We start from the raw sequence: 17,391 nt of genomic DNA on the forward strand, positions 1-17,391 counted from the left end.
AATATTCTCCTTAAATTGTAAAGAGTCTTTATTTCTTTTATTTGGGAAATAAAAACATCTATATATTTTAAAAACATATTATCATCAATTCAATCAAGATTTCATCAAAAGATTCGAATAATATCAATCATCACCTCAAATGGGAGGCTTCTGAATAATGGACCATTTTGTGTAATAATCCATGTAAACAAAATTATAATTGATTTTTTTTTTTTTCCGAGATGGAGTCTTGCTCTGTCACCCAGGCTGGAGTGCAGTGGCACAATCTCGGCTCACTGCAACCTCCACCTCCCAGGTTCAAGCAATTCTCCTGCCTCAGCCTCCTGAGTAGCTGGGATTACAGGCATGTGCCACCATGCCCAGCTAATTTTTATATTTTTAGTAGAGACAGGGTTTCACAATGTTGGCCAGGCTGGTTTCAAACTCCTGACCACGTGATCTGCCCACCTCGGCCTCCCAAAATGCTGGGATTACAGGCGTGAGCCACCTCCCCCAGCAGAACTGAAGTACTTATTTACTGTCTGGTAACACTGATGAGAAAATAACAATGTCAGAAACTATCACAGGGTATACCCTCCAATCTTCAAACCATATGTAAATTTATACGTCAGGTGCCTGAACATTCTATATTTATACCACTTTATGTTCAAAGAGAATCTACATTTGAAGATTATGAAATGAGCTAGGAAGAACTTTTGAAAAGTCAAAAAAATTTTAACTATAAAATCTTATTTGAAGATATTTTTCAACCCTTATGATCTCAAATTACTGTACAAGTCATAATGTAAAAGTAATGAAATACTCGAAAAAATGTTTAATAGAATTTAAAATTTTAACTTTAGGGAATTTGGAAGTTCAATCATTCTCAAAGAGGCTGTAAGGATGATTAAAATCCTGAAGGAAGCCTGAAAGAAAAAAGACACATTCATTATTGGAAATACAATACAGTGCTAACCCTCAAGTTTCACATTCAAACTAGAAAGCTTAAGTTCAAGGCCGTTACACCAATTTTTACAGAAATGTAATGTTTTCCAACTCCTGATTCATCCCTTGAAAAGCTGTACATGGTTAATGATTATCAACTTAAATTAGTCACATACACCAGAGTAAATTGGAAATGAAAAACTTCTTCAATTACCCAAACTAACATAAATGATTTATTTCCTTCTGCCAACATGAAAGGGAATGTTCATGAAGGATCTCATTGACTCACCCTGCACTAAGGTTAGAAAGCTCACTCAGCACAAATATTCCCAGAAAGGGTTCAACTTGGCAGTAAAGAAACCATCTATTCCAAAAGGTCACCATATCAGTTCAACTTTTCATCTGCTAAGAAAAAAAGTCCTGTCAAAGTCTGTTACTGTAAAGCAGCAGCTGTTCTGTAGAATAATATCGTCCAAAAGACAATTGTTTCTCTTATTCCCCAGTGCAACTCCTCCACTTCAACAGACTATTTCTTGTGTTCCTTGACACTATTATTAGTCACAACCCCATGTCTTTGCTCTTCCATCTCAAATGTCTACTTCCAAATATTTCTCCTCATTTTTATAATCTTAAGCTCAGCTGAGCATCACACCTCTCAGTCAGTCTACTGCAACCCCAACTCTTTATAACGGCCAATAGATCCTGACATAATCTTATCCCTGAATATTTCTATAGCCACAAAGAACTTCCAGTTTCTCTAACACCCCAAGCTCTGTCTGACCTTGGAGCCTCCACCCAGTTCGTCCCTTCTCCCACTTGTCTTCTAGCTGACTCCTTATTCTATTTTGGTCTTTGCTGAAACCCTACTCCTTCAATAAATAGGCCTTTCTTAGTTATTGCAAGTACATTCTCCACCCTTATTTCCCCTAATTTTAGTCCCTTCTTTTCTTCCCAGCAGTGCCACAATTTTAAATTATTGGCTTCGCTCTTCACTTTTTTTTTGTATCCACCTGGGAATATAAGCTCCACAAGGGCAGAGAGCATTGCCTGTGTTGTACAACTTATATTCCCAATGCCTGGCACAAGGCAAAAGCTCAATAAATGTTTATTTAATCAACTCCATTCTACTTGGAGCTATCTTTTTCCGACTCCCTTTATTCTTATCTGATCCAGAGAAAAATAATCTTATCACTTACTCAATGTTATCATTACTATTCAACTCAACATGTATAACGACTCTATGTCAAGAACTATAAGGTGCTGCTATTGCAGCTGCTATTTACTGAGTGTTTATTATGTGCAAAGTATCATATAGAGAAGTATTCTGAGCAATGCCCAGGCTGAGTGGAAGGAGCACAGTGATCTGTAGCAATATGTTATCTCATTGTATCACCACAACCATGTGAACAACCAATTATTTTTAATCCCTATTTTACATATGAAGAAACCGAGACATAGAAAGGTTAATAATATGCCCAAGATATCACAAGCAGTAAGTGATAGAGCTGGGATTCTATACTCTATTGAGTAACACACAATTTCCCTCTTAAGATGAGTATGAGGAGAGAGGGAAAAGTAAAGCGAGCTGGCAATTCAGAGGAAAGAGACAACATCTGCTTAAGGAAAACCAGCAAAAATTGTTTGGAGATGGCAGTGGAAATAACCTTTGAAAAAAAGTTAAGAGTTTTAACTACATTATAAATAAATACCTGGAATTGGTGCAAGAGCCTCTTATCAGAAAGAAAATGGTGAGACCAACCATACAGGAAAAAGAGATATTAACTGTGCACAGAAAATAGTAATGGCAGGGTCATTATCCATTGTTCTATCTCTTGAGCCCAAATTGTGAAGGTCCTTTCCTATATCACTAAGGAATTTAGCCGTGGCTAAAAAGGGAATAAAGATGCAATCAAGGTTTAAAAATTACTGTGAAAATTACAGTATATCTGTTCTCTAAGTTATTAGTAACATTTGTTTATTATCTGTTTCTGGGGGCTATCCTCTCAGCAACTAGATTTTAAGTTTTTTGATGGCAGGCACTATATCTTACACTTTCCTAAAAGGGGTTATGAAAGTTGACTCTTGAAAACATCAGTGGACAAGAAGAAGAAAAGTTAGAGGAGACTAAAGAGAGGCCAGACACTATACCAGGTGGTGCCAATGGCACAGTGATTACAAAAAAATATACTGTCCTTGCCCTCAAGGGGCTTGTATTGTCACAGAGATGATGACTGGTGCAAGTTCTGACAACAGAGTAAATAGAAGAAATACAAAAGATTATAGCTCCAATGTCTGCAAAACAAAATTACGGTATTCCAAAGTTAACTCCAATAGATATTTAATTACAGTGGTATTTTCCAAGTTTTTAGGCACCACGTTTTCAAGACTAAAAACAGTAAATTTCTATGATAATGAGTACTCATAAAACAAAAGCTGCAACACAGTTATTTACATAGAACAGTGGAAAGTCTCCTCCAAAACTTTATTGATATGGTTACCATCTCCTCGGTGAATAATTTCACACAGCATTTGTTTTTTTACATTGCCTGCCAGTGGCTTTCTATAATAAAAGTTCTTGAACTGGAGAAACTTCAAAAACTTTTCTTCCTCTTTCAGTAAGAAGCAATTACCTTCAATTTTCTTCACACATTCCTACCATACTTCCATTAGAATATTTATCCAAAGTCCCAAACAACTAAAGACACACACACAGACACAGACAAACATACATGCATGCATGTGCGTGCATACACACACACAAATAAAGCTCGTATTAAGAAAGGGCTGAGTTAAAGGTGTGTACATGATTCTCCCTTATTTATCCTATTGAAGGCATATCATTCTTTTCATTCATTCACTCTAGAGAGCCTGACATTTAGCATCATTTCATAAATCTAGGCTACTGCAGAGCTGTGCTACCATAAAATTATAAGGAGTCAATTTGTACTTTTTTTTCTTTTGTTTTTTCTTTTTGGATAATATGTAAATATGTGTGATAAACTAGGCACTGACAATCATAGAAATTTAATTTTAACAGTACCTTGGAAAGCATTTAATTGAGGGAAAGCCAATTTAGGCACAGTGGTCCCCACCCTTCCACACAGGGCAGATATTGCTACAGATCCCAGTGCTCCTTCCCACTGAGCCTGGGCATTCATTGCTCAGATGATGTCTCCACATGATGTTCCAGGTAGCCACTATCTTGTAAATGAAAACATTTATGGTATATATGCTTAGTATGTAAAATGCATCCTGCAATTCAAGGCACTTTGGAAAGCTACAATCTATTTTCAGCTACCATAGGACCTATTATTTAGTGAAATGCTTCTTAGTACCTTGAAACATCCTAAGATTTTAAAAGCATTACTGTAGTTTACAAATATTAATAGGTTATGCATATGAACAACGTTTGCTTGCACTCTGCATTTGGTGCTCCTGACCACCCTTATACTGCACCTCAGCACTGTGTGTCCCAGCCCACTTGCCCTGTGAGTCCCCGCCTCCAGCTTATTGGGGGAAATCACAACCTCTATCCACACTTTATATTAAGGCTATCTTGAAGGGTCCACTCCACAGTCACTCTCACCCACACCCCTGGCTTCATGTTTGTAAACTGTTTCCTCACTAGGTCTCCAGCACAAATATCCCCAGCTCCAGATTCACAATTCCAACTTCTGGTTGGAGTTACTACATGCATGTCTTGCTATCACTACAAATTCAACATGCAGACTTCATCCTTCTCACCAAAACCTTCTTGCCCTTCCCCCTGTTTTCCTCCTTTATATTAACAGCATCCCTATCTTCCAGCCACCCACAGTGGAGACTTTGGGGTCTCTTCCAGGGACCCTTTTTCACCCCCTACTTCTAAATGATCACCAGGACTTGCCAATTCTAACTTGAATGTCATTCAAGTCTGTCACTTCTTCCCAGTTTCCAGTGCTACCACCTTTGTTTGGGCTCTCATCTGTGCTCAATTTAATGTCTATCAGTCTCCTCCTGACTGGTTTTTCTGCCTGAATCTTTCCTTCTTTAAAGCACCCATCCAACCCACTTCCCCATCCCCCCAGTAACACCATCAAGGTATGTTTCCTTACAAATCTGATTATGCTATTGTCCGCCCCTCCAAAAAAAAAAAAAAAAAGCCTTCACATTCCTTCAAAATAAAGGCTATATTTCCCTGTCACCTTTAAAATAAAGTTCATATCCCTATGTGGAGATTTCAAGATTCCCCACAAATAAGGCCCAAGTGCCTTTCTCATCACAGTGTCATGATTGAAAGCTCAGCCTCTGAAGCCAGATTGCTCACCTCACCTGTGCGACATTGAGCAGGGCCACTGCGCACACCTGTCTAGGCTAAGGGTCCCAGCACAAGGCTGGCTGAGGGATGAGTGAGTGTGGAAGCATAGTCCACATACCATTCACCACACTATGTTTCAGCACAGGGCTTCTACAGGCTCAAAATAAGTGGCACCATTGTCTATCTCACATAAAGGCAATATAAAGGCTTAGTTTCCTTGTCTTAAAGTACAACTAATATTAGGATTTACCTCAAGCGATTGTTGTAAGGTTTCAATGAGTTAACGCATGTAAAGTCCTTAGAACAGTGCCCAGAATATTATAAATGCCCAGTAAGTGTCGGCTGTTATGTTCTCACCTTACCTGTTCCTTATGCTGTAAGTGAATAGTAGAATTTATTTACTATTGCTCAGGTATAATCTGTGCTTTTTCACCTTCATGTCTACTGTTTATTCTGCTTCCTCCCCCGAAAATGTCCTCCCCTGAAAATTTCCTCCCCTAGCAGCTCCAATCTGCCTATTGATAAACTGTCCATTCTTGAAGCTCAGCTGGGAGACCATGATACCTCCATTAAGCCTTATTTGATCTCCATGTACTACATGAGTTCTTTAGGCTTTAACTCAACTCTTAGTTGCCTAACATGGAACTTACTGTAGAAATATTTTTTCTTTTCTTTTTTGAGACGAGTTCTCACTGTTGCCCAGACTGGAGGCAGTGGCGCAATCTCAGCTCACTGCAACCTCTGCCTCTTGTGCTGAAGCAATCGTCCCACCTCAGCTCCCCGAGTCACTGGGACTATAGGCGTGCGCCACCACCATGCCTGGCTAAATTTTTTTTGTATTTTTTTGGTAGAGACAGGGTTTCATCATGTTGTCCAGGCTGATCTTGAACTCCTGAGCTCAGGCTATTCACCCGCCTCAGCCTCCCAAAGTACTAGGATTACAGGTGTGAGCTATTGCGCCCAGTCTGATATTTTATAGTATCTAAACTTATACTTATCTCAAGGGCTTGTCTTCCTTGAAAGATCTCAAGTGCCTTATGGTACCCTGTAAAGTTCCTCTTTATGTTCTCACAGTGCCTCTAGAATTACAGTGACATAATAGGCTCATAATAGATAAGAATATAACCATTTATTGAGCATCTACTATGTGTCAGGTACTGTAAAAAGTGCTTTATACATAGTATTTAAATTACATCTCACACAACTTTTGTAGCATTGTTTCCTTTTATACAGAAATACTTAAGTCATTTAAATAATTTGCTTAGTGTTAAACAGTGAAAAACTGTTGGGGCAGAAATGAGAATCCAAGATATTTCTGGCCCTGAGATTGAGCTCCTTCTGCTTCATGGCCCTATCTTGCCTGGCTCCTTCCCTTGCCCGAGAGCCCAAGAATCACCATTTAGTGATTGTGTATTATATTCTAGGACTTTTTCCTAAATTATTCCTAAGCTGCCTTGAAAAATGGTTATTATTTTTCCTGTATTCCAGATGAGGTAATCAAGTCTCAGAGATGTTAAACAATTTACCTTAGGTTTCACGGCTAGTAAACTCCAGATGCAACTTTGAGTCTAACTCCAGAAGCCTCCTGCCCACTCCACCCCTACTCCTCAAAAATGCTTGTCACATTTTAGGAGAAGTCCCTTGAGAAAAATGCATTGCCCTTACTATTATCAGGGTTTCATTTATGTGGTTTTATTTTACTTAGATAGCTTTTCAGAGAAATCATCACTACGTACACTTACAGAAAAAAATGTTATCCCTATACTGTATTTTGATCACCTTTTGTCTTTATACATTGACTGCCTAATTATTATAACTAACTTCGCCAAAAAAAAGTGCTGGTCCTCCCAAGAATTTGATGAAGTTTTACATCAAAGTGATCTTGATATTGAAAGAATAAAAATTGTTTATACAAACAATAGGTCAGGAATATATCGAGTGATCCATATTTTGTACTGGTCATTGTTAATTTCACCAGACCATTAAGTTTTGCCTGAAACTTCTAGAAGATCAGTAAAAACTACCACACCAAGAGAAATAAGTAGTTACTGATACAGAATACCAAAATGAATCTTGAACTTAATGCAATGCACACAAAGCAGAAAGAAGAAAGGAAAGATGAAGGATTAGAATTACCCATTAGATTTTAAAATAAGAATATAACTTTTTTTGAGACAGGGTCTCGCTCTGTCACCCAGGCTAGAGTGCAGTGGCATAATCATAGCTCACTGCAGCCTTCATCTCTTCAACTCAAGCCATCCTCCTGCCTCAGCCTCCCAAGTAGCTAGGACTATAGGTGCATGCTACCACACCCAGCTAATTAAAAAAAATTTTTTTTAGTAGAGACAGGGTCTCATCATGTTGCTCAGACTGGTTTTGAACTTCTGAGCTCAAGTAGTCCTCCCTTGTTAGCCTCCCAAAGTGCTGGGTTTATAGGTGTGAGTCCCCAAGCCCAGCCTAAGAATACAATTTTTAAAAGGGAAAAAATGGGGGAAGAATTAACGGAAATTAATCTGACTTATTTATGAGAAAATAGCACTCAATACCAAACTGGCATGTATGCAGTAACTACCAAGGTAATTAAAATACTTAAGATATAAATGTAATTGAAAATTACATGACTTGAATGTCATTATTCAATTTTACCAGTGCTCCCTATTTAGTTGGAAAAAATTGTATTGGTTTTCAGTGAAAAAAAAAGTGCAAATGAAAATAGAAAAAAAATTTAATAGAACCAAAATCTTCCCAAGCAAAAAAATAACTCCAAAAAAGTATCCCTCATTATGAAAGTGCTAGGGTTTCTAGAGCTCCCAGAGGACTCAGTAAAACTAGAGATACTTGCAGTGCATTGTAAGTGTGTAATTACCATTTAAATGAAGGGAGAAAAGCTGATGAGTGAAATGAGAAACAGGCATTTTCTTACAGCCAACCAGGAACTGACATTTCAGGCAACAATCATCTAATCTACAGTGAGGTTAACAAAGCTATTGTCATTCTGCCACTCACACTCACTCTTAACTGACACTCTCCCCTACCAGCAGGAAACAGTAGGTTAAGTCTTTCTCTATGATTTTCCGTCACAATTTGTTCATTAGGCTCTGGCCTGCTTAGTATGTAATTTAACAGCATATGTTTACCAAAAGACAGCCAAGAGACATAAAGGCTTCTCTTTAATTCTACCTTTTTAATTATTTGGGCATCCAAATTGTAAAAGTAAACAAAATGTCAGAGTAAATTCCTATTGGTTGTACAATCATGATGGTTAAGAATCATCTTATCTCACCTGCAGTCCAACAAAAGCTTTCCCTACTAACATCCATGTTTGTGGATTTGGCTGGGCAGCAAGTTGGATGTAGAAAATATTATTGCCTTTTTCTGAAAAGGCATTGAATACCCTTTTCAAATATGGTTAAAAGTTATCACAAAAATTTCAAAACTGGAAAACTATCAAATATGTTCTTATTGAATGGGTGCATAATGCAGTATACAGTGTAAAAGATTTGTCAAAAACACACAAATTAACTGGAGAGACCACTCTCCCTGCCACATGTGTTTCAGAAGTCAAATCTTTTCCTTTTGGGTTGCTGCTAGCATGAGATTAGCTAAGTCTTATGACGTGTTTGGCAAAACCATGTGGGGTTTATTAGTGTGGCCTATGTTTGTCGGATTAATTGTTGTTTCTACCAAACAAACAAACAAACAACCCTGAGTATTTCTGAAGTAAGAATATAAATGTCAAGCATGGCAAGATTAATAAATCATGAAAAGGAAGACTGTGCACACACAATCAGCCATGAGACAAAAGTGATGGGGTTGTGGGTTTCATAGGGCTACTTTATTCTAGCTTTCCCTTTATATCTTCTTTTGGCTGTTTTATTTGATATCTTTTAAAAATCTGTTGCAAGTCCGTGAAACAAGTTAGGTAGACCCTTCCAAGCCATTTAGTGATCTTTCTGATCATCTAAACCAACAGGTCCACAAATTATGACTCCCAGACCAAATCTGGCTCTCTGCATGTTTTTGTAAATAAAAATTTATCGAAACACAGCCACATACATTCATTTATGTATGGTCTATAGCTGTTTTCACACCACAACAGCAAAGTAGTTGTGACAGGGATTATGAGGCCCCAAAAGCCTAAAATACTTACTACCTGGAGCTTTATAAAGAAAGTTTGCCAATCCTTGATTTAAACTTATCTCTTACTGTTCTGGGTGAAAATTATACTCTCTGATATAACCTTCTACTCTATCCCACTCTGTGCCATTAGATGTGCTTTTTTTTTTTTCTCTTGAGATGGAGTCTCACTCTGTCGCCCGGGCTGGAGTACAGTGGCGCAATCTTGGCTCACTGCAACCTCCACTTCCCAGGTTCAAGCAATCCTCTGCCTCAGCCTCCCGAGTAGCTGAGATTACAGGCACCCACCACCATGCCCAGCTAATTATTTTGTATTTTTAGTACAGATAGGGTTTCACCATCTTGGCCAGGTTGCTCTTGAACTCCTGACCTCGTGATCCACCTGCCCCAGCCTCCCAAAATGCTGGGATTACAGGTTTGAGCCACCACGCCTGGCAGATATACTTTTTTTCTACTTCACCAAACCATCCCATTTTTCAATTATAGGCATATCTTATTTTATTGCACTTCACTTTAGCGTACCTCGCAAATATTATGCTTTTTACAAATTTAAGGTTTATGGCAACTTGGTGTCAGGCAAATGTGTCGGCACCATTTTTCCAATAGTATGTGCTCACTTTGTGTCTCTATCACATTTTGGTAATCCTCACAATATTTCAAAGTTGTTCATTATTGTTATATCTATTACGGTGATCCATGATGGTGATCTTTGATGTTACTATTGTAATTGTTATGGGGGTGCCACAAACTGCACCCATAGGAGACAGTGGACTTAATCAATACATGTTGTATGTGTTCTGACTGCTCCACTGACTGGCCGTTCCCCAATCTTTCTCTCCTCAGGCCTCCCTGTTCAGTAAGACCAGCAATATTGAAATGAGGCCAGTTAATAACCTGACAATGACCTCTAAGTGTTCAAGTGAAAGGAAGAGTTGCACATCTCTCACTTTCAATCAAAAGCTAGAAATGATTAAACTTAGTGAGGAAGGCATGCCAAAAGCCAAGACAGGCTGAAAGCTGGGCCTCTTGTGCCAAACAGCCAAACTGTAAATGCAAAGGAAGAAATCCTTGAAGGAAATTAAAACTGCTATTCCAGTGAACCCAAAAATGATGAAAGAGCAAAATAGCCTTATTGCTGATATGGAAAAAGTTTTAGTAGTTTGGATGGAAGATCAAACCAGCCACAAAATTCCTTTAAGTCAAAGTCTAACACACAGCAAGGCCCTAACTCTCTTCAATTCTATGAAGGCTGAGAGAGGCAAGGAAGCTGCAGAAGAAACGTTGGAATCTAGCAGAGACTGGTTCATGAAGTTGAAGGAAAGAAGCCGTCTCCATAACATAAAAGTGCAAGGTGAAGCAGCAAGTGCTAATGTAGAAGCCTTAGCAAGTTATCCAGAAGATCTACCTAAGATCATTGATGAAGGTGGCTACACTAAAAAATAGATTCTCAATATAAACAAAGCACCCTTCTGTTGGAAAAAGGTGCCATCCAGGGCTATCATGGTCGGAAAGGAAAAAGTCAATGCCTGGCTTCAAAACTTCAAAAGGACAGGCTGATTTTCTTCTTAGGGGTTAATGGAACTCGTGACTTTAAGTTGAAGCCAATGCTCACTTACTATTCCAAAAAGCTAAGGACACTTAAGAATTATGCTAAATCTACTTGCCCGCACTCTATAAATGGAATGCCAAAGCCTAGATGATAGCACATCTGTATACAGAATGGCTCACTGAATATATTAAGCCCACTGTTGAGGCTTACTACTCAGAAAAAAGATTCCTTTCAAAATGTTAATGCTCATTGACAATGCGCCTGGTCATGCAAGAGCTCTGATGGAGATGTACACAAAGATTAATAATGTTTTCATGCCTGCTAAGACAACATCCATTCTGTAGCCCATGGATGAAGAAGTCATTTTCACTTTCAAGTCTTATTTAAGAAATACATTTCCTAAGGCTATAGTTGTCATAAATAGCGATTCCTCTGATGGATCTGGGTAAAGTAAATTGAAAACCTTCTGGAAAGAATCCACCATTATAGATGCCATTAAAAACAATCATGATTCATGGGAGGATGTCAAAATATCAACATTAACAGGAGTTTGGAAGAAGTTTATTCCAACTCTAATGGATGACTTTGAAAAGATTCAAGACTGATGTGGTGGCACATGCCTGTAATCCCAGCTACTTGGGAAGCTGCGGTGGGAGGATCACCTGAGGATCATTTGAGGTGGGATTATCACTTGGAGAGAAGAACTTCACTGGAAGAAGTCACTGCAGATGTGGTGGAAATAGCAAGAGATTAGAATTTGAAGTGGAGCCTGAAGATGTGACTGAATTGCTGCAATCACATGATAAAACTTGAATGGATGAGGAGCCACTTGTTATGGATGAGCAAAGAAAGTAGTTTCTTAAAATGGAATCTACTTCTGGTGAAGATGCTGTGAACATTGTTGAAATGACTACAAAGGGTTTAGAATATTACATAAATGTAATTCATAAACCAACATCATGGTGTGAGAGAATTGATTACAATTTTAAAAGAAGTTTTACTGTGGGCAAAATGCCATCAAACAGCATCACACGCTGCAAAGAAATCTTTCATGAAAGGAAGAATGAATCATGTGGCAAACCTCTTTGCCACAACAAACCCAAACTTCAGCAACCAACACCCTGATCAGGCAGCAACCATCAACACCAACAGAAGACCCTCACTAGAAAAAATGTTGTGACTTTCTGAATGTTCAGATGATTGTTAGCATTTTTTAACGATAAAGTTTTGTGGGGGTTTCTTGAGACAAGGTCTCACTCTGATACCCAGGCTGTAGTGCTGTGGAGGATCAGAGCTCACTGCAGCCTCAAACTCCTGGGCTCAAGTGACCCTCTCACCCCAGCCTCCCAAGTAGCTAGTACCACAGGTGCACACCACCATGTCTAGCTAATGTTTTAAATGTTTCTGTAGAAATGAGGTCTCGCTATGTTGCACAGGTTGGTCTCAAACTCCTGGTCTCAAGTGACCCTCCCACCTCGCTTCCAAAAGTTCTGGGATTACAGGTATAAGCTACTATGTCTGGCCATGTATTTTAATAAAGGTATGTACGTTGTTTTTTAGACATAATATTATTGTACACTTAATAGACTACAGTATAGTGTAAACATAATTTTTATATGCACTGCAAAACAAAAAAAAATGTATGACTAGCTTTAATGTGATATTTGCTGTATTGCAGCATTCTGGAACCAAACCTGCCTATATCTCCTTTTTCTAGTAAATATTATGTTTATGTATCTTTCCTTTTTCAGTTACTATCACAGTTAATTTCATTCCAAAATTCACTTAACCTAAATTTAAAAGTGGTCATATGTGGCCCAGTCTCGGCTTTGGGTCAATCCAAAGTAAAATCAATTCAAAAACAATGAAAATATATAATTGAAATAAATTTAAACGTTTACTTAGGGTCTAAAGAAAATGCTAAGGAGGTAAAGGAGGAGTACGTTCTTAATGAATCATTGAACATTTCGAAACCCTTCTTCCCAGAATCATTACTCTCAATATTCCCCTAAATCAATGACAGATGTTGTGGTGAATGCTATGGTGTGCTGCACAGATGTTCCTTTCAGGAACAAGGTACTCATACCTCTAGACACCAGGCCCTCTTTGGAAATTGCCCTAGCCAATGCAGCCAGCCACCTCACTTGAGGTTAAATCTCCTTTTGGAGGGCCTCCCACATCTAATGATGGTTGATATTGGGATTTGGGCCATAATTTGGGACAATTCTAAAAGGAAATCCCAGTTCCAGAGTGCCCCATAAGATTGACTGAGGCCTCTCTTGTGACTACATGACACTAACTGTTCCTTCTACCCAAGTCTGCTTCTCTCTGTCCCTTACATGTGTTACTCCTGAGGGAATTCCCCAATTAACTCCTGCAGGCAAGTCTCTGCCTTGGAGCCTAGTTCTTGGGGATCCCAACTTAAGACAGCTGTTCTCTTCAAACTCTTTCTCTCATCCCATTCTCCCCCAAACCCAGTCTTTCTAGCTCTTTATTCCTTCCTCCTCACTGTCTTGTTTTCTCACATTCCTGAATCAATTCCTTTTCTCACAATAGAGTGAGATGGTTACATCTATTCTTTTATAAAGTTTGTGCTAGTGTGTTTCAATGCCTTATTCTAACCTTTCAAAATATCCCCTTATAGAAGGTAGTTTTGGATTATCAGGATGAATTGTTTGTTTTGTTTGTTTGTTCCTGAGACAGAGTCTGCCTCTGTCGCCTAGGCTGGAGTACAGTGGCACAATCTTAGCTCACCACAGCCTCGACCTCCCCAGGCTCAGGTGATCCTCCCATCTCAGCCTCCAAGTAGCTGGGACTACAGGCACACACCACCAAGTCCGGCTAATTTTTTGACTTTTAGTAGAGATGGGGTTTCACCATGTTGCCCAGGCTAGTCTTGAACTCCTGATCTCAAGTGATCTGCCCCCCTTGGCCTTCCAAAGTGCTGGGATTGTAGGCCTGAGCCACTGCACCCAGTGAGGACTAATTGTTTTTAATGTTTTACAGTTTTATTTTTAAAAGAACCCTGGCCAGGTGCAGTGGCTCATGCCTGCAATCCCAGCATTTTGGGAGGCTGAGGCATGCGGATCACTTGAGGTGAGGAGTTCAAGACCAGCCTGGCCAACATGATGAAACCCATTTCTACTAAAAACACAAAGATTAGCCAGGCATGCTTGCACGCGCCTGTAGTTCCAGCTACTCTGGAGCCTGAGGCAGGAGAATCACTTGAACCCAGGTGGCAGAAGTTGCAGTGAGCCAAGATCAGGCCATTGCACTCCAGCCTCGGCAACAGAGCAAGACTCTGTCTTAAAAAAATAAAAAAATAATAAAAAAATAAAGAACACTGATCAAAAAACATTTAAAATTGTACCTTTTTACATTATGCATTTAAAAGTCTTTATATGATTATTATGTGGCCAATTGTAGAGTGAATGCTGTTCTGCAGTTACACTGTCCCCCTACAATACCATCTTGATTCAAAATGAAATGTTTTGGTACAAAAGTTGGAAAACAAGGACACATAAGAAGATAAAAAAATTAAAAGAGAAAGAAAGAGGAGAAAGGAAACTAAGATGAAACAAATCAAACAAAACTATAGTAGATTTGTGAATTTCCATTGCATGCGGTACCTCTGCAAGCTCTAGACTCATTATCTTTTCCAGAGCCAAATGTTTAATTTTGTGAAATTCCTAGCATTGGCACAAGTTAAAATAAATAACTCATCTTTATTCTGCTTAAACATAAAAATTGTTAAAAAGGGCCATGTGCAGTGGCTCATGCCTGTAATTCCAGCACTTTGGGACGCTGAGGTGGGTGGATTGCTTGAGCCCGGGGGTTCGAGACCAGCCTGGGCAATATAGTGAAATCCCACCGCTACAAAAATCACAAAAGTTAGCCAGGCATGGTAGTGAGCATCTGTAGGCTTGGATACTTGAGAGGCTTAGGCCAGAGGATCAATTGAGCCCAGGAGGTGGAGGCTACAGTGAGCCATGATCATGCCACTGCACCCCAGCCTGGCTGATAGAGCGAGACCCTGTCTCAAAGAAATGAAAATTTAAAAAAATTTTTAAAAGGAAACAGAAAGAGTAATAAGAAGTGGAGAGAAGTTAAATGCCATTACCAGTATTAAAATAGCTTATATATCCTCCATAATTAAAACATTACGGTATTAGGAAACTATTATCCAGATAGACCAATAGCAGTGAACAGATGCACAAAAACATACTCAAATGTGAATGGAAATTTATGAAAAAAGTTTCATCTTATATCACTGGTGTAAAAAAGGCTTTCATAATAAATTGTGTTGGTGTAGTTTTCATTATATAATGACATTCTTTGTCTCTTTTTATAGTTTTGGACTTAAAGTCTATTTTGTTTGATGTAAGTATAGCTACCCCTGCTCTCTTTTGGTTTCAATTTGTGTTGAATATCTTCTTCCATCTCTTCACTCTCAGTTTATGTGTGTCCTTAAAGATGATGAAGAGAGTCTCCTACAGGCAGCATATAGTTGGATCTTATTTTTTAATCTGTTCAGCCCCTTTTTTTCATTGGAGAATTTAACCTATTTACATTCAAGGTGATTATTGATAGGTAAGAACCTACTGCTACCATTTTATGGTTATAATATAGTAATAAAGGGGTTCTCATGAGGTCAGGAGATCGAGACCATCCTGGCTAACACAGTGAAACCCCATCTCTACTAAAAATACAAAAAATTAGCCAGGCGTGGTGGCGGGTGCCTGTAGTCCCAGCTACTCAGGAGGCTGAGGCAGGAGAATGGCAAGAACCCGGGAGGCGAAGCTTGCAGTGAGCCGAGATCACGCCACTGCACTCTAGTCTGGGCAACAGAGCAAGACTCCGTCTCAAAAAAAAAAAAAAAAAAAAAAAAAAGAGGGGGGTTCATTCACCAAGAGGATATAACAATTATAAATATACATGCACTCAATGAAATATATAAATATTGATAGATCTGAAAGAAGAGATAGGCAATAATGCAGTAATAGTAGGGGCTTCAATAACCCACTCTCAACAATGGACATAACATCCAGACAAAAAAATCAACAAGGAGACATAAGACTAGAACTACACTTTGGACAAATGGACATAATAGACATATCCACAGGGTTCTATCCAATGGCAGCAGAATACATATTCTTCTTCTTCTTTTTTTTTTTTTTACAAGGTCTTGCTCTGTCGCTCAGGCTAGAGTACAGTGGTATGATCATGGCTCACTGCAGTCTCAACCTCCTGGGCTCAAGGGTTCCTCCTGCCTCACCCTTCCTAGTAGCCTGGCTAACTTTTTAACTTTTCTTTTTTTGTTTTTTTTTTTTTGAGACGGAGTCTCGCTCTGTCGCCCAGGCTGGAGTGCAGTGGCACGATCTCGGTTCACTGCAAGCGCCGCCTCCCGGGTTCACGCCATTCTCCTGCCTCAGCCTCCTGAGTAGATGGGACTACAGGCACCCACCACCACGCCCGGCTAATTTTTTGTACTTTTAGTAGAGACGGGGTTTCACCATGTTAGCCAGGATGGTCTCGATCTCCTGACCTCGTGATCCGCCCGCCTCGGCCTCCCAAAGTGCTGGCATTACAAGCGTGAGCCACTGCGCCCGGCCTTAACTTTTCTTTTGTAGAGATGAGATCTTGCTCTGTTGACCAGGCTGGTTTCAAACTCCTGGCCTTAAGCAATCCTCCTGCCTTGACCTCCCAAAGTGTTGGGATTACAGATGTGAGCCACTGCACCTGGTTGACATTCTTCTTCAGCACACACGGAACACTATCTAAGATAGACCATATGTTAGGCCACAAAACAGGTTTTTACAAATGTAAGAAGATTTAAATCATATCAAGTATCTTTTCTGACCGTGATGGTATGAAACTAGAAATCAATAACAAGAAAAAATTTGGAAAATTCACCAAAACATGGAAATTAAACAACATTCTCTGAACAACCAAGGGGTCAAAAAAGAAAACAAATGGAAAGCAAAAAGTACATTGAGACAAATGAAAATAAAAACACAATATACCAAAATTTATGGGATGCAGCAAAAGGAATTCTTAGACGGAAGTTAATAACAATCATGCCTACATAAAAAAAGATCTCAAATTAATAAGCTTATGTTACACATCAAAGAACTAGAAAAAGAACAAACTATGCCCAAAGGTAATAGAAGGAAAGAAATAATAAAGATCAGGGCAGAAATAAGATAGACACTAGAAAAACAATAGAAAGAATCAACAAAACTGAAAATTATACTATTATAGTAAGAAGAGTTAAAAAATTAAAATAAAAAATTAACAAAACTAATGGTTGGTGTTTTGAAAAGATAAACAAAATGGTCAACCCTTTAGATAGACTACAAAAAAACAGAGACTTAAATAAAATCAGAAATGAAAGAGAAGACATTACAACTGATACCACAGAAATATGAAAGATTATGAGATACTATGAAGAATTATACACCAACAAATGGGATAACCTAGAAGA

General features: G+C 38.8%; 1 protein-coding gene across 4 annotated transcripts in view; it reads right to left on the reverse strand.

Moving 5' to 3' along the window:
• Window positions 1–794: 794 nt before the first annotated feature.
• Window positions 795–17,391, reverse strand: part of PTTG1IP2 (PTTG1IP family member 2) — a 43,426-nt gene continuing 26,829 nt past the window's right edge. For all 4 annotated transcript variants that reach the window (XM_054496008.2, XM_054496004.2, XM_054496007.2 and 1 more), the window contains one exon: window positions 795–905. The gene's annotated coding sequence lies outside the window, so the exon portion shown is untranslated. The remainder of the gene's footprint in view (window positions 906–17,391) is intronic.

The sequence above is a fragment of the Pongo pygmaeus genome, chromosome 6, assembly GCF_028885625.2.
Source record: "Pongo pygmaeus isolate AG05252 chromosome 6, NHGRI_mPonPyg2-v2.0_pri, whole genome shotgun sequence".
NCBI classification, from domain to species: Eukaryota; Metazoa; Chordata; class Mammalia; order Primates; family Hominidae; genus Pongo; species Pongo pygmaeus.